This window comes from Mesoplodon bidens (assembly GCF_964165515.1).
Source record: "Mesoplodon bidens genome assembly, chromosome: 1".
Classification (NCBI taxonomy): domain Eukaryota; kingdom Metazoa; phylum Chordata; class Mammalia; order Artiodactyla; family Ziphiidae; genus Mesoplodon; species Mesoplodon bidens.
In genome coordinates, this window is record NC_138176.1 from 1853294 (window position 1) to 1876233 (window position 22940).

The window sequence follows — 22940 nt, forward strand, 5'->3', positions numbered from 1 at the left end:
ACTGATTTTGATGGGCACAGATGTCGGCATCTTTTGGGGCCAGAGTGGATGAAGGGGGGATGGTCCAGGGGAGGCTGAGAAGACGAGGGCCCGTGGGATGTGCTGGGGAAGGTGCACAGGGAGTGTCCCTGCTCCCGAGTGCCTTAGGCTGTCGCGTATCTCCCTTTTCTCAGGCCTGGAGGGGGAGGCAGCTGATGGAGGAATGAGAGGAGCTTGGGACCAAGTAGGTGAAGAGGGAGCTGGAAGCCCCAGAAACAGGGTGGCGCAGCACTGACCCCAGGGAGCGCCTTCCATCAAAAAAAGGCAGACAGCAGAGCGGGAGCCCGCCCAGGACTGGGCTCACTGCCGCTGAGGACGGTCGACAGAAGCTGGCGTAAAAATAAATAGCTAAAGAGGGACATGACACACCCGCCATGTTTGTTCTCAGGGCTTGTGTCAGAGATTCGGAAATGGGAAGGCAGATGAAGAGGTGACTGAGGGCCAGGGGCCACGGACGGGGTCTGCCCGCAGGGGGCCTCTCCCAGTACTCTGGCCAGGTGTTCAGCTAGTTTAAAACCAGATTTCGACAACTTTTCCCAGGTCACAAGCTCTGTCTGCTCCACAGATGTGCAGAGTGAAAGAGGAGCTCTGATACAAATCAATGATGGAACCAGTCATTTTTGGTAGGAACGAAGCACACGTTTTTGGCTTTTTTTTTACTCGTAAATAAGCTGTATCGTGCCAGAAAGAACACACACAGTAGATTAAATTAATCTGTAAATCTAAAATCCCTTGGCAAGAATCTTTTAAGAACTCTGCGAGTCTAGTAAAATAGGATCTTTTTTTAAAAAAAAAAAGTTTTAATATACTCATAGCAAAGAGAGCCACATGCTTTTTATAATTTGAAAGAAAAAAACAAGTATAAGACAAGGGTTTATTTTTATGTATGGGTCAAAAATCATATTTGGCATGAATTCATCTGTTTTTCTGGGACTTGTGTCTTTGAGAACACACTGTGTGTGTCCAGGTGTGTGTGTGTGTCTGTGTATATACACCTGGGCTTTTTAAACTGTCAGCAGAAGGAAAGAGAAATACCCGTGAGCTGCTGGGATGAGGTGAATATCATAGGCTGTGTTGCAGCCACAGCTGGGGAGAAGCTGAGCTGTCCACCCGCTGCTCAGGACGCCGGGTCCCCCGCTGGGTGAGGCCCCCGCTGGGTGAGGTCCCCCGCTGGGTGAGGTCCCCGCTGGGTGAGGTCCCCCGTCAGAGCACCTGGCCCAGAAACTAACCGCCGAAGCACAGCTGTTAGGCAGGACCTTCCACTGAGAGAAATTTCACTTCTTACTTCTAGCAGGAGTTTGAACGTCTTACTGATAGTCCCGCAGTGAGGGAGATAATGAAGACCTCAGTGAAGTTCCCCAGCCGAAGGCTCACCAATTAAAAATCTCCGATCACCTATTCCACGTGGTCTGTGAGGTAGGACAGGAGTCTTCCTGCCACGCAAGTTTACAAAGAAGAAGAATTTCACAGAATATAAAAATACGCGGGCTGGATGGAGCCTGATCGCAGCTGGTTATGAATAACATAAGCCAATAATTCAACTGGAGACTGTTAGCCTTCGCCCCTTTTACCTCGGAGATTATGACACAGATAAAATGAATTTTTCAAAATCTTTGAATAGTTATACATTATGCTAAACTCTCAATGTAGGTGCCTTTCTTTCCCCTTTGTGATTATTTACATCTGACTCTTTCCCCTTAAATCCAATACACCTTTTACTAAAATTGCTTATTTTTCAGCAGGATACCGTTTGAGCCTCAGATATACAATATCTGTAGTGAAGGTCTTAGAATTTGAGGCAGACCCGGATGAAGTTCCCCAGCGCCCGAGTTTCTGGAGGCTCAACTCCAAGTCTGCAGAGCTGTGTAATTGCAGACTCCAGCTCTGAATCTGGAAAAAAAAAAAATGTAGGACGCAAATAATTTCTGGTAGGAAGCAGGTTGCATTTGCTTTTTGGTGGTTAAAGGTAACCGCACCGACACACACGTACACCCACCATGCACCACGCTGAGTCGTTTCTGCCAACGGCCATGTTAACAGCCACTTCACTGGAGGTTGGAGGGTAGAACAGGAGATCAGTACCCGACAGTTTTTGACGTGAGCCATTGGGTGTGGGGATTCAGGTGTGGACTTTGAGGCCAGACAGGCCTGGGGTTGAGCCCTAAGCTTTGCCATGTTACAGATGTGTGACTCTGAGCTCAGCTTCCCCACTCATGGGTTATGGTGAGGCCCCTAGAAGGTGGGAGAGTAGTTAGCATTTGATCAACTCATGTTCCCACTTGGTAGGAGTTGAGAGCATCCTCTTCTGCTTCCTGGCACCTAGTTCTCTGCTTTGTGTAGGCATCTCACATCTGAGCCAGGGTGAGCAGTTGTCCCAGTGTTTCTGGGACCATCCCAGGAAACCCTCAGGCCCAGCAAACCAGGATGGTTGGTCATCCTATCTCCCTGGCCACCCCCGCCTCCACCCCACACACACTCTTCCTCACTCCTGGAATTTGGGGATGACATTTTGTTGTAATACTGGTAAGAACACAACTGGGAACGGAGACTTTTGGAATCAGTCTGATCCACGTCATTGATTAGCTTAAGACCAGGAACTATAATGGGTCACTCCCTATTAAATGTTTATGGCTGTTTAAAGTCTTTTAGACTCTAAGTAAACAAAGAGCTAACTTACTGACACCAAAGATCTCGGCAGATGACTTCATCCTGTCTTAGATGGAGTTTTATTTTTTTTAATCCTTTTTTTTTTCACGTGTAGTAAAAAAAAATTCTTAAAAATGATTGTCTGTTTCTATTTATTTTCTTTTATTTAAAAAGGTTGCAAAAGAAATATTAGGCTTTCTGCCATCATATAGACATACTATTTTGTCACTGCTTTTCAACAGTTAAGAGCTGTGATAGGCAGACTGATATGTCCTCCACACAGACACCCAAAGATGTCCCCGTCCAAAGCCCAGGAACCTGCGGATAGGCTAGCTTACCTGTCAAAGGGGAAGTAAGGCTACTAATCAGCAGACCTTAAAACAGGGAGACTATCCTGGATCATCCAGATGGGCCCAATGTCATCACAAGCGTCCTTAAAAGTGGGAGGTGGACGTGACCCCAGAGCGGGGTCAGGAGACATGACAATGCTAGCTTTGGAGATGGAGGAGGGCCACAGCCAAGGGACACAGGTGCCTCTGGAAGGTGGAATGACGAGGGGACAGATTCTCCCCTGGAGCCTGGATTTCAGCCCAGCCAGGCCCGTGCTGGACAGCTGACCTACAGACGGTGGGAGGTGCGTCTATGCTGGTTAGGCCCCCATGTCTGTGGTGATCTGTTGCAGCAGCGACAGAAAACTAATACAGCAGTAAAAGAGACGTAATGTGTTTTTGTCTTTGTTTTTGTCTTTACCAATAGTCATTCATTTTGGAGAGTGAAAAAGGAGTTGGCGCTGGTGTTAGCATTATCTGCTTCCAGAAAATCCATAGAGAAAATGGACCGATATTGGGTTATTGGGTTACTGAGAGCCAGCTCTTGAAGGTGGGTGCTGGTTGGACGGCTTCTCCAAGTTCACGGTAACGTGGTGGCCCGGCTGCGCATGCGGGGAGCTGCTCAGGTGGTCACGGAGCCAGCTGCTCCTGGAGGGTCCCTGGCGATATTGCCTGTCACGTGTGGCCCGCAGACCACAGGGAGAAAGTCTTCGTGGGGTTGGTTTCCAGCGCAGGGAAGTGCTAGTGAGAGTGTGGTGTGGGCACAGGGGGATCTGGGGGCTGGCGGCCGGGGTCCACTCAGTGCAGGGATGGGAAGAGTTATGGCCGTGGGCGGGTTGATGGCCTCCAGACAGGTCAGAGGGGAGGCAGATAGGTAAGAGATAGGGTATGTGGACGGGTTGGGGTAGGGTAGGGTGGGAGGCGAAGACCTAGATGGAGACGAGGGTGGCCCTGTGACCCCTCCTCAGCTGGACACCTGCTGGGACAGTTATGACCACCCCCTATTCCCTGGCGCAGTGCCCAACAGTGACCCAGCAGAGCCAAGTGGGGGGATTACATGTATTACTTCTAAGCCAGGACGTTTCCATCATGTCCACTGTGCGGAGGGCACACTCAGGCACAGAGGTCACATGGATAGGCAAGGGCAGAGCCCAGGTTCAAGTTCAAATGTCTGGATCTCAGACCCTGCCCCTCACCACCCTGACGGGTCCAGAGCAGAGAGGGCTGTTCACACGGTGCCCAGGTCTGCAGGGAGTGTCCACTCCTCAGTAGCCTCTCCTGCTTCTCCCACCTGAATGCCAGCCACAGGGCACCTGCCTTCCTGACCCCCTTTCTCCCCCCAGCCTCAGGGTTCTCCCCACCTGCCCGGCTCTCCCTCTGTAGACCACCCATGGGTGGAGCCTTTGGGTCTGCAGAGGGGCCCTGCCCACTGTTCAGGACCCCCTGCTCCTGGGTGTGGGGCACCTCCACTGCCCAGAGCCACTGCCACCCTGAGGCTCAGGGCTACAGGTGCTCAGAGGGGCAGGGGCTGAGAGAGGCTGGGGGAGGGCTGGGCTCAGGAAGTTCTCTCTGTGGGATGAGGGCCCCGTGATGAGCAGGGGATGGCAGGAAGGGTGGTTTGTGGGGAGCAGAAATGCAGACAGAACAGCATGTGCAAAGGGGCTGCAGGAGGCCGGCGGGCTGGAGCCCAAGATCCAGGAGAGCTGGCGAGAGATGGTGGTGAGGAGTGGGTGCGCTGCCCTGACACTTACACAACTGTGGTCGCATCTCTCCACCTACATTTTTAAATAAATAAATTGCGTTTAAAGTCAGGTCATCGGCGGAAATTTTGAAGTCACCTATAGTTTTAAAAGGAATTTTGTTTTGCCGTTCATATACGGTGATCTTGGTTAAGGGTTTAATCAAAATGGAGAGGAATTCAATTATTTAAAAATCTCTGTATTTTGGGCTTCTCAGGAGATAGAAAATCTCATCTAAAATATTCAGCTTTAATAATATAAAATAAGACCATGCCAGTAATTACAAGAATCATATTTAGCAACTAGCTTAGTATATTTAAAAATTATTTTGTGATGAAACATTTTTCTCCAATTATTATGGTTTGGGGAAATGCTTGTCAGAGGCTAACAAAAAGACATTTCTTTTCACCTCAAGACTCTGTAAGCTGCCCTCATTTTGCAGACTGCCTCTCACTCCAAGAAAACACCCTTTGAATCAGAAGGTGACCTTTTTTGAAGCTGGGGGATGCTTGCTACCTGAGTGTCAGGGGACAGTTTTCAAGACAGGAAGATGAGGAAAGCTCACTGTGCAGAGCGTCTCTCACACACACACACACACACACACACACACACACACACACAGACTCTAACTCTTTTGCAATATGTGAGTAATATTTAAAATAGTAAAGAAAAATAAATTTATAAGCTCACGTTTCTTTCAACCTTAAAAAGTTTAAGAGGTTTGGATGCTAAACGTTGTATAATGGAGACAACCCAGCCCAAGACCCCAAAAGCCCAAGACCCCCCGCTATTTCCACTCCTGTACCCCCTACCCCCCTCTCCCATCCCCAGACATTTTGTGCAGGTCCTGAGCTGGGCTGGGCTGGGCTGGGCTGGGGAGGGGCTGACCCACACTTGGATAAGATTCCATCTTTAAGGCTGATTCATCAAGGCCATCCCAGAGGCACACACAGGACTTTGAGGCCCCAGCCCTTTCTGGGGACAGAGGGTGCAACAAGGAAGATTTCCCGGGGGACAGTGGTTCTCGACCTTGGCAACCCAATAGCATCACCTAGGATGCTGGGAAAACCTGATGCTCAGTCACACCTGGAACAATTGGATCAGAATCTCAGGGAAGGGACTCGGGCAGCAGCATTTTAGGGCTCCCGGGTGATTCCAAGTGCAGCCGAGACAAACCTGCTCGTGGAGGTGACACTAGAGCGGGGACTTGACAGAGGAGGTGGAGGGGTCCAGGGGGAGGTTTGGGGGTGTGTGGAGAGCATAGGGCAGAGGGCACACAGGAGGGGAGGAGGGAGGGGTGGCGGAGGGCAGCAGGTGGTGGGGTGGGAGAGGCCTCCTGTCTCCCAGGGGCTCTGGCCACACATCCCCTTCCAGGAGAACGGGACTTGGAGCGTCGCAGCCTCACTGTGGTCGCAGAGGCTGCGGGAGTTCCACGGGGACCAGGGGGCCTTCCCGAGCCTGGACGGCCCCTGCATCCACTCCACCTCGGCTCAGACGGCGACCTGCCCTTGGGAGGACCCTCTCTCCCTAGAGAACCTGCGTGTGTTAGCATCAGTCATGGCCACTGTCCTGAGTCTGGCGTCTGGGGGTCGGGGCCTCTCACTGGCCCACACGGCTCAGCTCCCACGTAGCCATGGAAGGCCTCGCTGCACACGGACATTTGCGACTCTGAGGTTTCTTGGGAATCTTACTGCATGTTTGTTGAGGAGAAAAATAGGAGCCTGAGATGAGGGTTCCATGGTGCTTGGTGAAAACGCAGGTCCGTCAGCTGCCTGGGTCATGCTGACGGGGAACCGGAGGATAGAACCACTGGAGCAGGGCATGAGCATAAATGGAAACAGAGTCAGAGGCCAGGCCCCACACTGGGGGGGCGAGGCCACTGCAAAGGGAGGGCGATAAACGGGGGGCATCCGCGCTGCCATCCGAGATCCGCCGGAACGTCCTCTGTTCACCAGCCCCCACTGGGAGGCCCCCTCAATCCTCCAGGGGCTGCAGTGAAAGGGGTGCCAGTGAGGGGGCTGGAGGGGGTGTGGACGGCTGTAAAGATACCCGCAAACATCCAGATGAGAGGGACGTGAGGGCCTCTTTGGTTACCTGCCACCAGCTTAGACGCACAGAGTTAGGAGGACTTGCTGAGGATGTGGAGCCCCAGGGAACCACACTCCCGAGCTGGTGTTTCCCCTTGACACAGTTCAGTCTTCAATCCTAGACAACCTTGGTGTGTTTTCCCCAGGAGGGCCTGACATCGCAGTCCAGGAGGAAGGACCATAGATGCTGGGTGCTGAACTTTTGGAAACTCTGTGTTAAAAAATAAATGCATAGTTTTCTTTGTGGAAAAACCTTCCATAGCTAATAGGCAGTTTGGATTCCTAAGAGGGAGATCCTATAAAGTACCTCCTAGATTCAGACATCCACAGCCCTTTTTTTTTCTCCTTCAAGGCATCTCTTGGGGCCAGTTTGTGGAAAACACATTTTGGAAAGTACAGCTTCATACCAATTTTAGCTCCAATGCAAAGAGAGAGAGAGAGAGAGAGATTGGGCAATGCTACCACCAAAGAGTGGGAATTTATAAAGATGAATTAAATAGAGATTCTAGGACTGAAAAAATATTAACTAAAATAAAGAATTTGTTGGGTGAGTGTAACTGCAGATTTCAAAGGGCAAGAGGATGTATTTGGAAGCCAGGTCAACAGGGCACATCCAAACTGAAGAGAGAAAGATTCAGTGAAAATACAGAGTGGAAGAGCAAAATTAGGCATGCTGTCAAGTTCTCAAATTTCTACAATTGGAGCTCCAGGATGAGAGGGTAGTATACATGGAGAAAAGCAGAATTCAATGAATAATAAACAAGAGTTTGGAAAGGGATGCTGGAGGCCGAGGTGGCTGGAACTCACAGGGCAAAGTCCTCACATGAGCGAGTTTCTCAGAGAAAGAGCTCCAGAAAGGCACTCTGGGGTCCCCTTGAGTCCTTGGCTGACCACTAGACTGAGGGCTCACAGGGTTAGATTCCGTGAGCCTGGACAAAGTCCAGCGGCTGAGGGCAGAGTGTGGAGCAGGTCCTGAGCTCACAGGGGCATCCAGCCTCCAATCAGTGAGAACCAAGAGGCTGCACTGAACGCTTACTGGTCTCATTGGAGACTGAGAAGAATCATACCTTAAAAATAACTACTCTAGACCTGCTCCAGAAGAACATAAAATCAAGCAAATAACAGATATATCAGTGACTCCTACCTCGTCGCAAACACAAAATTTAACCTGAAACAGAATAGACCAAAATGTAAAAGGTTAAAAATATAAAACTCCTAGAAGAAAATAGAGCAGAGAGCCTTGGATCATTCTTAATCATAAGTGAAAGGAATTGATAAGTTGATCTTCATTAAAATAAAAAAAGTTCTACCCTTGGTCCAATAATACCATGAAAACAAGACAAAATAAGCCATGGACTGGGAGAGGATATTTACAATACATGTAACTGGGAACAAACTTGTGTTCAGCACATAAACAAGATGTAAGAGAAGACCAGTGTCTTAGGCAGCTCGGGCAGCCGGAACAATGCCACAGACTGGGCAACTTAACGAACACACATTCGTTCCTCACAGGTCTGGACTCTGGAAGACAGAAATCAGGTGTCAGCAGGTCTGGTCTTCCTGGTTTACAGGTGGCATCCTCCCATCTTCACCTCACAAGCTGGAGAGAGAGAGTTCTTGTTCCATCCTCCCCTTACAAAGGCACTAACTCCCTCACGAGCCCCCCCCCCACTCATGACCCCATCATGTCCCTGAGGCCTCCCCTCCAAACACTGTCACATTGGGGATTTAGACTTCAACATACGAATTTCGGGGAGAAACAAATATTCAGTCCGTAGCAAACTAATTAAAAATAGGCAGATGCAGGTACTTCTCAAAAGAAGGTATTTGGATGACCAGTCAACACATAGAAGACACATAACATCATCAGTCACCAGAAATGAGAATGTAAAGCACAAGAAACACTTTCCAGTCAATTTTTGCTATGAATCTAAAACTGCTCTTTAAAAAGGTCCACTAAAAACAAAGCCCACAGTGAACTACCATTATCCATCTACTAAGGAGGCTAATTAAAATGTTTTTAATGACAATACCAAGCAAAGTAAGAACATGGAAGAAGTGGAACTCTATACTTCCGAGGTTTTTGTAGAAGAGTAAAAACTCTACAACCTGCTTGGAAAATAGTTCGGCAATTTCTTATGAAGTTAAATAAACACTCACCATTTGACCCAGCAATCCCACTCCTGGGCATTTATCTGAGAGAAAAGAACTCTTGAGCTCAAATGAGATTTGTTCGTTAATGTCCATGTCAGCCTGGTTCAAAATAGTATAAAAGCAGAAATAGTCTCAATGTTTCCAAAAGGACAAAATGGTTAAACAGCTTTCAGAATATTCATAATACAGTGGAATAATATTCAGCAATAAAAGGGAATAAAATGCTGATTCACATGACAACATGCATGAATCTCAAAAACATGATTTTCAGTGAAAAGAAGCCAGACACAAAAAGTTCATACTTCATAACTGCACTTATATTAATACGGAATTCTAGAACAGTGGAACAAGCTATAGAGACAGAGATGGGTCAGGGCCTGACTCAGCACAGGGATGGGAAACTTGACCAGAAGGAGCATTTGGGCCTTTTAAAGGTGATGAAAATGTATATTTGTCAAAACTCATTCAACTATTGTGTTAGAATAAGTGTATTTTATAATGTGTAAATTGTACTTCAATAAACTTAAGACACAATATTGTACCGCTGCACACTCAATAGAAATTTAATTGTTAAAATTAAAACAGTAGATAATATTGAGGGTTTGAGGAAACCTAGAGCAACTGGAACCCTTGTATGCTTCTGGGAGGAATGTGAATTGGAACGACTCTTCTAGAAATCTGTGTGGTGGTCCTACTATGCTGAAAACCCCATATACCTGAGCAATTCCAGTTCCAGAAAAGAATCCAACAGAAATGCATACACGTGTTTAACAAAGTGTATGGGTTGTAATATTCACGACAGCATTATTGGCTACAGCTCCGAACTGAAGGCAACCCAGATGCCCATCCGTGGTCGCAAGGATTACAACAGAATACTGTATGGCAATTAAAACAGACAAACTTGCAGCTGCATGGGTAGCATGGGCAAATATCACAAAGCTAATTCTGATGGTACGACACACACACACACACACACACACACACACGTGTGTGATTCTAGTGGTTCAGAGCCCCACACTAAGCAGGCGGACTCTGTTGTCACAGGGCAGATTTGAGCTCCCTTGGGGTGGGAGAGTGTGGGGATAGGAAGTAGACTCGGGGTTGGAGGGGGGCTTCCGTAAATGTGGTGATGACTGTTTGTTGACCTGGCTGAAGTTACACAGATTGTCGGTCTTGTGAAGGTTCATCACACCATACTTTTATGATGTGTGCGGTATTCTGAGTGCTAATATATTTAATAAAAAGTTTACATATCAATAGAATGTCACTAAAAGCACAGAAATATATAAAGGTCCTAATAGAGTAATGGTTAAAATATTTTACTGGAATTCAAGAAATAGAAATTGGGCTGAAAATATATTAGCCTAAGTGGACGAGGAGAGTGCTGTGGTCTGTGTGAAGGTACCAGGAGACTTGGAAGGTGACTGGAAACTCAGAAAACAGCCCCCAGTCATGATGGAGCTTTGATGGACCTGACCATTGATTTTTTTTTTTTTTTTTGTAGAACAATCTGGCATGTTTGTTTGCGTGTGTGCTCTTAGATATGTAGACATAAACCATGACTGATACTGAAAGCTTTGTGAGTATTCCCAGGACCCTAACTGGTTGCGTGGGGAGAGACACATTTTATTGGTCTTTCCCTAGCACATTCGATATTTACCAGCCGTTTTATCTTTGCATTTATAATAAACGAAATAAGTTTAGCAAAGGGAAGGGATACAATGTCACCACCCAAAATCAGTAGCTCTCTTTACATCACTTAGAGAATGTGATAGAAAGTCAGGGGCCAAGCATAATAGGAGTGAGTCTATACAGATGTGAGCTGGGATGACAACACGCAGGTGAACAGAGGACCAGGGGGAGGGACCGCACATGAGGAGGTACCCACCTCACCTGAGTCCCACACAGGAACACCTGCTCACTCGGCCCATCGCTCAGCTTTGCTATCTCTTACGTGACTTTACAGAATGTGCTCTCAGAACGTACTCTACGCTGTAGGAAGTGATGGTTTATTTGGAAAGGTGATTTGGAAATAGACAGCCCACGAGGAAACTAGACATTGATCTGGCATGTCACTTGTCACTTTCTCTATACAGAATACCATTTATTCAAAATTAGTGATGTTGAATACTGTTAAAGAAAAAGAAGCACACCTCTGTCAAAGGGAGGGATAAAAGTAGGCTTGGAAACCCTGCTGCCGCGGTAAGATTGTGCTGCAGTGTCTGCAAAGGGAAGGACCAGGAAAGAGGGGTGTGCAAGCTCACACCCAGCAAGCTGCACGGAAGGGAGTGGCTGAGAGGGAAAGGCCAGGCAGCACCCTGGACAGAGAGTTTTCTTCCTCAACTTTAGATTTCTGTTCTTGATGATTAAACACCTAAGAGAGAAGATAGGAGATCTATCTTCAATCCTATGACATTTTTTTTTACTGATGTGTAGTTGATTTATAATGTTGCATTAATTTATGCTGTACAGCAAAGTGATTCAGTTATACGTATATATATATATACATATATACATACACAGTTATGCACACATATGTATATATGTATAACTGAATCACTCTGCTGTACAGCAGAAATTAACACATATGCTGTACATATATATATATTTTCATATTCTTTTCCATTATGGTTTATCCCAGGATACTGAATATATTTCCCTGTGCTATATAGTAAGACCTTGTTGTTTATCCATCCTATACATACTAGTTTGCATCTGCTAATCCTTAACTCCCAATCCTTCCCTTCCCCACCCCCTCCCCCTTGGCAACCACAGTCTGCTCTCTACGTCTGTGAGTCTGTTTCTGTTTTGTAGATAAGTTTATTTGTGTCATATTTTAGATTCCACATGTAAGTGATATCGTATGATATTTGTCTTTCTCTGTCTGACTTACTTCACTTAGTATGATCACCTCTAGGTATATCCATGTTGCTGCAGATGGCATTATTTCATTCTTTTTTATGGCTGAGTAGTATTCCATTGTATATATGTAGCACATCTTCCTTTTTCATTCCTCTGTCAATGGACAATTAGGTTGTTTCCATGTCCTGGCTGCTGTGAATAGTGCTACTATGAATATAGGGGTGCATGTATCTTTTCGAATTATAGTTTTGCCTATGACAATTTTTAAATGACGAAGTTGGGGTTCACTCAATTAAGTCACTCAGTTAAGTGAGGCAGCTAGTTTGGACACCACTCACTCCAATTCCAAACACTCAAGCTCCATGTTTCTGCCTCTAGTTCATGCTGTTTTTATTAAAAAGGTTTTTGTTTTTATTTTTCAAATATTACAATTACCTGGCAAAGCAGAAGACCTAACTTGCCTACTTAATTGGACATTTTGCTTTTCTCAAGTTTGCTAAGTGCTTGACGGTGGCCTAATTACACTGCAGCCCTCCCGCTTCACACCGAACAGAGGCCTCTAGAACCCTGTCATCGCAAATGTCATGAGGGTGCTCTCGTGACCTCAGCCTCTCCCCCCAACACACACACAGCCGTCCTAAGTGACAGATTCTCTCAAAGTCTTGTTTTAAGGTACATAGCACAATGCACAGCTAACTGCTCAGGGGGAGGAGAAATGCTGTAGTAAATGAGGCAGCTTATTTTAGAAAAAATTATCATTCCAATACCGGAGGAGTAAAATGCGTAAGACGTTTTAAATTCTTCTGTAGAACTGACTTTCACACAGCACCCGCTTTGTGACCCACACACAGAAGATTATCCAGGGCAGAAACAATCATTTAATTTACACGTCAGAGATGCAACCAAGAAAACGTAGAACAGCTTGAGAATACGGTGCTACCAAGCAGCACGGCTTAAAAATTCATGTCAACTTTGTAAAGAAAACGTTTCTCCTCCCACTTCTGCAGAGCCCAGAGGAAAAGTCCCAGGAACCCCATGCACTGGGTGGGGGAGGGAGGGAAGCAGAGACAGTCACCAAGAGGCCCCTGACTTCCCCTAGGAAGACATGCAGGGCGCGGTGGTGCTGGTGGTGAGCTGCCCTGGCGGCTGTGTTGCAAACCGTGTTCTATGGTTAAGTGTCATTCTCTGCCCGAGGCTCTGAAGCTGCAGAAGGACTTTGCTTCCTCAACCAACAGAGCAAGTGAAGGAACCCCACAATGGGGTTCAGAAAGCAGATTCTGGCTCACAGACTCAGTGTCTAGAAAAGTGAGATTGGAGGACCCACGCTGTTAGAACATGTTCCTGCAGTCAGTTCTCAAGAGCGGGGCCATGTCTGAGTCACCTTCCGGTCCCTGCGTGTGGCACATAATAGGTGCCAACCAGTGTCTCTCGACTAACCTCTAATAACGATGCTGGTCACAGCAACAGGAGGAAGGAGTGTCTCCCATGCACGTTCTGCTATTCTGAGATGCATCAGGGGTGTTGGCAGCCCCTGTTTGGGGCATTCAGACAAACGTCACCAGAAAGGTATATCTGACCTAGATCTTGAGGAAGGAATCAGACTGGTGGATGATGGAGGAGGGGCATGTGGCTGGCAGAAGAAAGAAACTCACAGCTGTTCAGTACAGAGCACGTGGTGGGGAGGACCGGGAAGGACCCAGGAGGGGAGTTGGGACAGGGAGCGGATGCACAGGCAATGTCAAGGCTACCAGGCAGGCATTAGACACTGCTAAGCTGTGACGTGACCCCAGGTGTTGGTTTGATAGAAGTGACTCTAGTCTAGAGGTCACGTGGAAGATGATATGCAGAGAGAAGCCCACAGAGGGGAGACCTGGGAGGATTTGGCTGTTGCCTCTGACTTGGACTTACAGGCAGCGAGATGGAGAGGACGGAAGAGATTTTGATGGACTGTGCAGGATCCAGGGACCAATTAGCTGCACTAGAGGTGGGCACATGTGTAGAGAAGATGGTGCCGAAATGTCTAGAGTGGGCATTTGGGAAGCTATGGCATCTCGAGCTAAGTAGAAATTCAGGAGGAAACAGATGTTTAGGGGTCTGGGAAAAAGATAATGTGCTCTGGACATTATCTGGAGGTGTCAGCTGTGCAGCTGGACTTCAGAGAGCCTGGAGTTCTGGGCAGAGATCAGGATCAGCTCTGTTTTGGGGATTCAGTGGCATGTAGGTGAGGTCATTCGGGGAAAGACACATCCAAAGGGAATAGATGACAGAAGGCGGATGGATTTGAGAAACACCCAGTGGGAAAGCTCTGGCTGGGAGAGACCACGTGTAGTGTCCTGAGATGTGGTTGGAGAAGAAAAGAGACTGAAAACTTGGGCCCCAAGAGAGGAGAGGTTCCAGGGCTGGGGAACTCGGCGAGGCAGAAGGAGAGGCAAAGTGAACGGGTGGAGAAAAGCCAACACCTGTCCTCACGCTGGGGACAGAGGTCGGCTGGGACCCCACTAGACAAAGTGGACACTGGAGGTGCAGAGTGTGGAATGTTCCACGATGTCTTCCTGTCTGGATCGGAGTCCAGGGGCTCAAAAACCTTTTGAATGAGTGAATAGAGGAATGAACCTCCCTTCCCTGTAAGAGTGAGGTGTAAGCCACAGCATCTGTCAAAGTGCTTAAACTGATGCCTGGTACAAATCTTCACCAATTAAATCCTCAGTCTGAAAGATGCTCCACTGATTCATGTGGCAAAAAATCGAGAATAAGTATTGCCATTAAGACGCTCAAGACCACTACCCCAGGGTATTCACAACCTGGAGATTAGCAGTGCAGGGGATTCCCCCCACGATGGCACCAGAGCAGGGGGACTTCAAGGGTGGATCTTGTGTCTGGGACCCTGTGCTGTCATGCCCTTTGGGGTCCCAGACATAGCTGCCATGCTTCCCAATGGACGGCACCCCCACCTCACCCCCAACGCTGCCAGGATCCCGCAGACAGGACAGCTCTGCGTCCCCTGGCACGTTGGGGCTCAACAGTAACCGTGGCTCTGTATCCAAAGGGGTTGCCCCCGAGGGACCCCTTGGTTGCGGGGTGTCTCAGTTCAGAGCAGAGGCAGCGCTCGGGAGCAGTGCTCCTCCTCACTTCATCTGTGGGAGCTTGGACGTGGGACTGTGAAAAGCAGTGACCTCTGAAATCTCTCTCTTAATGAGTGATTGCCTTTTGACAGCAGAACCTCCTTCAAGCATTCCGTTTCTTACCTACAGGAACGTCTTTGAAGCTGAACCAAATGTCCATGAACCACTTCTTGTCTGAATATTATTGAAGAGATAAAGTTGAGATGGAAGAAGCCGGAATATTTTCTACATAAGTTAGCATGTTTTTTCCTCTCAAATGCCAATGAACCTTAACTTCGGCAAGAGATAACTCCCATCCTGCCTCCAGAGCTGAGCACTGGCCAGGCCTTATTGTGCACAGTGAGACAGTTTAGGATGGTCCTGTACCAATAATGGGGTCGGGGTCCTTGGCATGGCAAGCCAGACCCCCTAGGAAGTGCTGAGTCCTCAGCCTCACAAACAGTCACATCTCTCCACCACAAATCCTCTAGACAGCAACACTATTTACTCATAGCTCCTGGGCTCTATAGGGTGGTTTGTGCCTCTGTGTTTCCTGCTGGGATAGGCATTCCTGCTCTTCACCCATGCCCAGTCCTTTTCTCATTCCCAATAAACACAAGGAGCATCCTTCCATGACTGCTCAAAGTTAGCTGGGCTGCACGACTAGTTGGGGGCAGAATTGTTATGCGTCACCACCAGGCCAAGCTTTTAATCTTCAACGTGAGATGAACTAACAGATGGAGCGTCCACGTGGTGCAGCTTCTGGGTCTGACCTTTATCTCTGATTGCCGAGTCTCCACTTGAAGGAAAGTTGCCCTGGAGAGTTCCCAGAACCACATCAGACTTTGCATGAGCAAGGAATTCAACTTTGCTGGCAAACTCCTGAGCTATGGGAGATGTTTGTTACTATGGCCTAACCTCACCTATGCTGACAAATACACCTGCCTTGAACACTAACAGCTCCCTCTTCCACATACCACCTGTCATCTCTGCCCCCGTGACATGATCTTTCCCTTGACACCCATCACACTGATCTTCCCCTGATCCTTTGGGATCCTGCTCTTACTTCGAATCCAAAGCCATGCTTACTGTTGAGCTCTCATGGGGTGCTTTGTCACACACTATTACCACTGCTTATTTGCATGTCTGCCTCTCCCTCTCTGGCAAGAGCTCCTTAAGGACAGGCGTTGTGCCTGTCTTATTTATTGTTACAACCCCAGTGTGTGTTCAGGAATGTTTGTTAAGCAAATGACTGAATGAAAGTTTTGCAAAGACAAGAAAAATTGTATGATGCAAACAACTGCTTACTAATTCATTGTTTATGTGAATTAGGAGTATTTTATGTTGGGTTTGTTTTCAATGGGATACACATGTGTTAGCGGTGCTAGAATTTAGTTTTAATTAAGCAGACACTTCTGCCAAAGTTGTTTTGGGTTTAATCTTTTAATGTCTCTCGTTGTTCATGAGCAGTTCTGCTTGTTACTTTCTCCCCAGCCGTGTGGGAGACTGGAAGATGGCCTGGCTTTCATGAACAGATATTTGCTTTTGATTCAAAATGTAGTTAGCTCAGATGTGGGGCTTTCTAAGTGGGACTCCTAAGCGTGTCGGGGTGGTGGCTTGCATTCCAGGGTATCGGACGGGCTGGGAGAGCTGAAGTTGCAGTGGGGAGGGGCGTCTCTCACGCCTGATGGAAGGATGAGATGTGGGGTCGGTCTTTGGTGCGGGGTCTTGTCTGACTCTATTAACTGCTCTCTCATCCACATATTCACTCATTTACTCACTTTTCAACTCACTGTGGGTCAGTGTTTGAGATCCATGTTGAACAAGGCACATCCCTTGTCAACAAGGTGCTTGGAAGTTCTTTCTCTGGTTCTCTATATCCTTAGACCATCGACCTACCGCCCTTCCCCACCAGAACACATGCACACACTTGCACACACACATGCATCCACATACACACTGCTCACAGAGACACAAAAATGCATGCACACATGTATATACGGACACGTGCACACACACATATGCAGGTACACATGCATGCATGCATATAAGGACACACGTGCACACACAGACCCACAGACATAAACATACATGCCCCGAGATACAACATACTTGCATGCACACACACACACACACACACGCTTTCAGACTCAGTGTGATGGGAGTGGGCTGCTGCATCCAGGGTACCTGTGGCAGTGGGAGGGCATGAAAGCACAGCACTGCTCATCAGGGCACCTAAGCCTGACATCTTTTCCACCATAACCTTCAGAGGAGCCGTGGACTGTTTTTCAGCGACGTCGTAGCACCACTGTCACTGTGACACGTGGACACTTTTTGCTGAGCACCGATGCTGCAGTCACGACTTAGCGGAAGGGATAGTGTCTGCTTTCAGAAATTTCACCAAGTGCTTTTCCTTCTCAGCTTCAGAAGAAAATCCAGTCAGCCTGCAGACCATGTGAAGAGATAATCGACTGCCTTCGAGAGGGAAAACTGCTGAGACGCGACAAACCACTCGGAGAGCAGACGGGGACAGGCCGCCTTGGTCAGCTGCCCCGTGGGCTGCCCTCTCGCTCCCGCGAATCTCTTTAGTTAAGAGAGAGTTAAAAACGGAGGGGGTGCTTATTCAGGTGATTCAGACAGTCATGCTTCTGAAGTTAAGGAGGGTACCTCTCAGTTTACTTGTCGGAAATTTTCCACTCGGTGGGAACTGACTGAAACGGCTCCATTATGCGACTTGGAATCATAGTTTCTGGAAAGGAGAATACAAAACATGAAGAGCGCCCTCAGGTGTGGAGCCCCCTTGTGGCACCTATGAAGGTTTACCAAACGCTTTGCTCCCTTTACGTTGAGGAGCCTGGTCTTCGCTGGGCAGAACCCGGCTTTGGTCAGGAACACAGCGCACCTGACGTTGGGTGCACGGGGATGGCAAGGCCGGGCGAGCGAGGCGCTCCACTCTAAAGGGCCACAGTCTTTACTCTCTCCCCACGGCCACAAATAAGCGATGACAGGAGAGGAAGCCACACTAACCAGGGGCGTAGAGATAGCTTACCACATTCTCCTCTGGGCCTTTCCTTGCCCACATCCACAGCACTTGAACATTTTATGCTGTTGAAACTAAGTGATAGCCTGGGAGACAAAGCCTGTGATCCAGAGAATGGAATATTGAACCCCAAATGTAAGTGGGGGAGAAATAGCCCACCGCCCTCTCCCTTTTGGGGCAAACAAGACATCCCTCAGAGAGGGGGCATGCTTGACTGTGAGCTGCAGAGCCAGAAAATCAGCCGAATATTTCTTATTAATGTGTAGAATGAAAACAGCTGTGCTGAGTAGACATGTTTCCTCCCTGAAAATCTGCAGTAATTGATTTTTAAAGCTTCTGGAGAAAAGGCTATCTTTCCTGTTCTTTTCTCTGTTGTTAAAATACAGTTTCATGTGAGCACATTTCTGGTCCTATCCCCTTACATCTCTATGCAATAACTAATAATTTTGTCAGATTCTTTTGCCAGGATATTCCCTCATATTTCTTCACCTAAACGTTCATTTGTAAGCAGTGGGCCTGCCTGAGTAGAGCTGGGTATCAAAAATCAGAGACTATCTTTACAAAATGATAGAGACATGATGTGAATGCTTGACTGATTTCCAAATGCTTGACAGACAATTAGTAAAAGGAAAGGTTCTGTTCACCCAAAATATCTCTTTACAAAATAAAATATGCTCCATCTCCTGAACCTGTGAGAGTCATTTGGAAACCCAAATCTGGAACGATCAGATTGGCCTCAAGAGGCATCAGGATTCCACACTAAACCTTGTGAGTATAATGAGCTGCCCGTGTGATTCAGGGTAATTCCAGGGCGTCCCCTCATGCAGATATGAGCACTGTGATTTCTCTAAAAGCATGTGTGTGGCGGCAACTCCAGAGTGCTGTCATCCGTGATAATCACCATTTGCTCTGGGTCTAGCATCAAACCGACAGCAAGGGCAGCGCCAGGATAACTGAAGCCCACGTGGTGCTTAGTGGGGGCCTGCATCCCTCACTCGGAGCTTCAAGTTGGATGAGAATCGGTAACAAGTCAGGGTGCAGACAACTGATTTTATGAACACAGAAATACAAGCCCATAAGAACAGCTTTTTCGCTAGTGGGAGATGTTAGTCTTGCATTTCGGTGGAACTTGTATGTTTTTAGAAAGCCTCCCCACTGAAGGAACATAAAAACTATATCGTGTTAACCCACCCCTGGTTTAAATTTTTAATGGTGCCCGGTAAATTTAACATGGCAGGATTTGTGGGGTTGGTTTCCGGCCTTTAGGATCTGGTCGGTCAGTGTTCCTGGGATCTTTGTACCTTGGGATGTCTCCTCTGTGTTGACCTTTATCAAAGCCCCACTCATCAAAATCTTGGTGTTATGAAAACAGTTCAACAACAGTTTAGAGAGGGAAGGGATTATCAAACACTGGGACTCAATGGCACAGCGCATTTTCCATTTTAAAAAATATAAACCCAATTTTATTTATTTTTTCCCTTTCTTTTTTATTGAAGTATAGTTGATTTATAATGTTGTGTTAATGTCTGCTTACTACAAAGTGGTTCCGTTATACACATATATACATTCTTTTTAATATGCCTTTCCATTATGGTTTATCACAGGATATTAAATATAGCTCATTGTGCTGTACAGTAGGACCTTGTTGTTTATCTGTTCTACATATAATAGTTTGCATCTGCTAACCCCAAAATCCCAGTTTTGAGCTAGTCACTTTGGGGTGATAATTCTAAAACCTAGAATGAAGAATTGGCTGGTCCATGGTCCCAGAGAAAACCTAAATGAGTCTGAATGGGGATGGAGAAGAGAATTCCGGTGATCTGTCCTCATGTGGGAACTTGAGTTCAGGGTGGAAATCATGTTTGTGAATCACAGATTGCCCCTCCCTGGCGTGGGACCTCACCTCTCATTCCTACAGAGAGGTTGGGATGGGGTGGGGAAAGGCACATTTAGGGCATTCGCTGGCTGTCATCCTCCATTCTGTGCTGAAACACTTCCAAGGGCAGGGTTGTCTCCCTGACACTGAGCTGTAAGCTGCTGCGGACTGAGATAAACAAGTTTGGAAGGAGGACGATTATCCCCTAACATGGCAAAGGGGAGAAGGGAAACTATTGGCTCACACTGGAAAAAAGGCCTCAGTAAATGAGAAGCTCGCTGTGTTTGGCATTGGTTCAAAGCATTTTCAGCTTCTATTTTAATAAGGTGACATTGAAAATAACCGCAAATTTCTCTTTAAACTCAGAAAGTGAAAAATCTCTTCAGATATTCCCTGCCATAAAAATGTGTCCAAATGTTAGGTGAAGAGGTTCTAAATTATCATCTAGATGCTTCTTGAGTTGCCCTGTGACTTTCAGCCCCAAATTGGTGTAGTGACCATGATCATTACCTTCTGCCAAGCATAGAAGAAGAGCAGTGAGTCCCTAGCGCGGCAGATCACTTTGATTTGTGTCATTAAGGGATGAGATGGCAAAAGGAAGCTGCTGCCCAAAATTTAGAGAGGATGCAAAATTGGGTTGCAGTGAAAAGAAAGCTCACCCTGCGGTTACAGAGCTGAGCCAGGCTTCTTTGATTAACAAGAATTCACCCGGCCCCTTCTTGGTGCCCAGCGCTGTCCAAGGTGCTGAAGGTACAGCCAGGAAGGAAAAACATTAAAACCCCCTGTCTTCCATGAGGGGCGTGAAGAAATCCAACCAGAAGACTGGCCCAGGTCACAAGACCATATGCTAACCTATACACTCTTGAGCAATGATAAATGCATAATGTTTTGAGACAAATATTTTCCAACAACAACAACTAGAACTTACAGCTTTCATCTCAGTGCGTAGAAACAGACAATAGACAGAAAGTACATAGAGGCTGTGATACATTCAATGGTAAATGCTATGGGGAAAACAAAGCAGATGTGGAGGAGGGGTGAGCCACAGGCATACCTGTGCACAGCAAGGTCATGGCCAAGGTAAGTGGGTGCCTGGCAATCCAGAGGGGTAGTGAGGAGGCCATGTGGAAGGGGGCATGGTAGAGTAAGGGAGGGAGGGACAGGCAGGCTGAGCGGGGTCTGGGCAGCCAACAGAAAGACCTTGGCTTCATTCTGAGAAGACGGGCACCACGAGAGGGCTCTGACTGAGCAGTGCTGTGACCTGTCCTGACCAACAGGAAGGCCCTCTACCGTGAGCACAGACGGGAGAGCAAAGGAGGGGGCGGGAGGAAGCTGTGGTGATGCAGGAGCGAGGTGAGAGCGGCAGGGGGAGCCAGTGACCCGGGACCCGGACGCATCTGCCGGGAGCGCAGAGAGTGCGTGCTGATGAAGTGGACGTGGGTTTGAGGGCAGGAGAGGAACCAAATGCACCGAGCCTGCAGCCTGAGCTTTGAAGGAGAGGGAGTACGAGACAGTGAGTGCCGAATGGTCATTGGGTAGAGGTCAGCTCACGTGAGGGCTGGATCCTGTGTCTGAGGTGAGGACATTCCACCCAGCGTGGTGTCCCCTCCACCACATTCAGGAAGAGGGGCAGGCATAGGTTGGGTTGAATCCAGTTGGTGGCTTGGCCGAGAGGAGGGCATAGGAGGGAGGGTACCTGCAGAGGAGTGACTGCAGTGGTGGTGTAGCTGGAGTGAGCCTGACGGGAGGGAGGTGAGGACACAGGCGGAGGAGCCAGGGGCCCTGGAGCATTAGCGTGGGCTGTGGGCAGCTGGTACCGGGTGTCAGAGGAGCAGGCTGCAAAGAAGGTGGCATTCAGGGATGAGCACCCTGGGCATCGTGATGGTAAGTGAGCTGCGGTTCCTGGCGTTGACAAGGCCAAGCATGTGAACATCGAAAAGAGCAGCCACAGTGGGACAGGAGAGAAGGTTCTGGACTAAAGAAGCCCAGGAAACCTGTGTGCTGAGTGAGTCACTTAGGTGGAAATTGAAACGACCACAGATAGATATGGGGTAGCGGGAGAGAGCAACAGTGAGGCAGGAATGAAATTCATCGAGAAACGAGGGTTGAAGGTGGGTGGGGGCCATTAGACCAGACCTTGGCCATGGCTGTTCTGAAGTGTGGAAACATTGACAGCCAAACCCCGGAGCCCCTTCTGCTGTGGGGACTCCTGTAGTTGAGGGATGGGCTGATGTTCCCCAGCCACAGGTGAGCCTAAAGGCCTTGGCCGGCGGGCCGTGGATGCTGCACGGACAAGCTCCAGGAGCTGCATCAGAAGAAGCTGCTGTGCAGAGGCCGCCCTGTGCACCCTCCATGCTTCCACCACCTGCACATTTGCTACTCCTGGCAGAGGTGGGAGCGGGTGGGGCTGCGTCCGTAGCCCCCGGCTGTGAGGTGGTGTGAAGGAAGGAAGGAAGTGGGGAGGGGTGGGGAAGCATCCCGTCATCAGATGCTATACACGGCCGTGGGGTACAATCTACAGCTGATTAACACGCCTATTTGTCCTCACCTGCCAGGCAGGTTGGCTAGGACTATTGATTCTGTATTCAAACAAGGACACTGATGTTAAGAGAATTTAAATGGCACCAGTCCAGTGGGGCTGGGACACAGACCTGGGTCTTCTCCGCTGCCTCATAGGTTCTATCCACCAGGCTAGGGAAACCCCTGCCCTTGAGAAGTGGCCGTGAAGTTCAGAACAGGGCCTGGCTGACTTGGCCATGGTCCTGAGGCTGGAGAGACGGGCGGGGCTGTGCTGTGAGGGCCGAGCCCTCCCGGGTCAGTGGCACCTGTGGCCCAGATCTGCATCCCCAGACACAGGGATCCCTGCCTGGGTGAGTCCCAGGGTCACTCGAAGGGAATGACTTCTGTTGTCTGCCTAATGGGGGTCTGGTGGACACCCGTTGTCTGGCTATGAAAACAGAAGTGAGCGTCTCCAGGCTGAACCTGGGGCCCTGCATGAAGCAGGAAGAGGCAGGATCCAGGGCAACTGTGCAGCCCCCCTGCTCCACGCTCCCTCCGATGGATCCAG